Below are 2,791 nucleotides of genomic sequence, written 5' to 3'. Positions count from 1 at the left end.
TAACGTGCAAGCAGCCGACATGAAGAAACAAAGGTGCCATAGGCAAGCATCAAACAACGATCGCAATGGGTCAAACGTGTGACCTGAATAAACGCGAGAGGGATACATGCCACCGGGTCCGGCCCGGGTGGCTTGGGGATAATGCAGCCCGAGGGGTGCCCCCAATAAAGTAAGCTGAAAACATGAACTAAAGGGGAAACACGCCGCAGGGACGGACCCACGCAGCCTGGGAGTGATGCAGCCCTGGGGGGGCGCTCCCAGCTGAAAATGAAACTCGAATGATGTCACCGTATGATGCTGAAGATGGAGGGATGCTGAAGTGGCGGACGGCATGCGCTGCGGGAGACGATCTTCACAAGCCCCCAGGCCCAGGGGCCTCAGGAGGCTCCGGGGGCTCTGGCGGCTCCTTGCGGACCATCTCCATCTCCGCTAGGACTGCGAAATGCCTGATCGCCTGAGCCTCCAAGATGCTCCTCATGAGGCGCTGATGCACCGTAGCCGCGTTCGGCAGGCCGTAAGGCATGCAAACATAGCTGTGGGGTGGACCTTCGCAGCGCCCCACGCGTGAGGGCCAGAGGCGCTCCTGAGAGGCGACTCGGTTGAGTCCTGGTATGTCGATGCAGACGCATAGCCCACCATCCTCGCCTGGATAGGGAGCTACGACGGGCAAGCGGCGGCTGCCACTCATGACTCTTGACTCCTGCAACTCCTGAATGATCTCGCTGATGAATTCCTGAGGGTTTGGTCCTCCTTGCCTTGCTTCTTCCTGAGGGAAACGTGCGTTGAAGCACGCCTCCAAGTGGTGCCCGAGCGCCTCCCTCGTAACCTTAGCAAAGTCGATGGCCATCCAGAATGGAGCCCCGAGCCCTGCTCGAGGAGGGCACCGGGCGCGCCTTCCTATGCAACAGAAGGAGGTGCCCCCTGAACGGGCGCGGGCCCTGAGGGGCCTGCCTCCCGAGGGGTCGGGCCAGGTGATGTCTTCTTCTTCTTAGGAGCAGCCTCGGGAGGCCTCCCGTTCCTGTGATCTGGGTCTTCAATTGATGCGGCTTGGAAGGCACGTTCCAGGGAACACACAGTGTCTCTCTCTTCGCGAGGCACAGTGATGACTCCGCCGCTTCCTGGCATCTTGAGGACATTGTAGCCATGATGGGTCACGGCCATGAACTTGGCCTGGGCTGGGTACCCGAGGATGGAGTTGTACGGCAGGCGGATGTGAGCGACGTCGAAGTCAATGAGCTCGGTGCGGTAGTTGTCACGCTTCCTGAAGGTAACAGGAAGGCGGACCTGCCCTATCGGAACCGTGGAACCATCGGTGACTCCTGAGAAGGGCTTGGTTGGCTGCAGCTGATTGTATGGCACTTGGAGATTGTTGAACGCTTCGACGGATAGGACATTGAGCCCTGATCCGCCATCGATGAGGGTCCTGGTGACTTGTACATTGCTGATGATCAGGGAGCAAAGCATCAGGAGGACTCCTGCTGTGGCCGCGCGTTTGAGCTGATCCGCTGAGCTGAACGTGATAGCGCATGATGACCACCTGAGGGGGTGTGTGGCCTCAAGCTTAGGGAGGACTGCATTCACTTCGCGGGCAAACTGCTTGAAGATGTGCTTAGAGGCCAGGGCTTGTGCGCCGCCCAAGATGCAAGCGATTGCACGCGGCTCCTGGAAGCCTCCAGCCCCCTCGTCATGATGATGGTCTTCGTTCCTCCTTGGCTGTGGCGGCAGAGGAGGGAGGCCCGCATTGCCTTGTGGGCGATCCTCGCGAAGCTGATCTCTCCAACCCCCCTCGCGAGGTGGGTCCCTCCAACCTCCCTCACGAGCCTGGTCCTGCCAGAGGTCCTCGCGAGGTCGGTCATGCCACCCTTGGCGAGGGCCACGGTCTTCCCATCGTCCTCCACTTCTTCCTCCTCCTTGGCCATAGCCCCTGTCGCTGCGCTCAGGGCGTCGGCCGGCACGCACGTCTCGTACGGCTCTGATCTCTTGGCATTCGTTGGTGTTGTGGGTGTGGAGGTCATGGTACACGCAGTATCGGCTGCCCTTGGATGACTCAGGCTGATCCCTGCCTCCCTTGGTGTCTGACTCTGCTGCAAGCACGACAGCCCCCTTGCGCTTCACATCCTTGGTCTTGGGCTTATTCTCTTCTGGGTCAGCAGCTGGCAGCTCGAGGAGGGACAGGCGCCCTTCCTCAGCCCTTGCGCACTTGGTCACCAGATTGAACAGCTCCAGGGAGGTGCACAAGTCTTCATGGATCGCGCGCTCCTCCTTCATCTTGACGACACGCACGCCGTCGGAGAAGGCTCAGATGATGGCCTCCTCGGACACCTTGGGGATCTTAAGGCAAGCGTTGTTGAAGCGCTGGATGAACTTCTGCAGGGTCTCCTCCGGCTGCTGCTTGATGCGGCACAAGTCGCTCATGGTCGGGGGCCGGTTGCGGGTGCCTTGGAAGTTGGCGATGAATCGGGTGCGCATCTCGTCCCAGGAAGATATCGTGCCAGGAGCCAGGTTCAGGAGCCAGGTGCGGGCGCCGTCCTTGAGCGCATGGGGAACCAGTTCGCCATGACCTTCTCATCTCCGTTGGCGGCTTCGATGCCTAGCTCGTAGAGCTGGAGGAACTCGGCAGGGTCTGCTGTGCCATCATAGCGCGGGGGCAGGTCTGGCTTGAACTTGCCCGGCTAGGCCACGCTGCGCAGCTCGGCGGAGAAGGCACGGCAGCCTGCAGTGGCCGCGGAGCCCTATGGTGACGGAGAGCTTGATCTTGCAGGTCTCTGTGCGCTGCGGCCAGGTGCAGCGC

This window comes from Triticum aestivum, chromosome 3B (assembly GCF_018294505.1).
Source record: "Triticum aestivum cultivar Chinese Spring chromosome 3B, IWGSC CS RefSeq v2.1, whole genome shotgun sequence".
Taxonomy (NCBI): Eukaryota; Viridiplantae; Streptophyta; class Magnoliopsida; order Poales; family Poaceae; genus Triticum; species Triticum aestivum.
Note: the sequence above shows the minus strand (reverse complement) of the source record.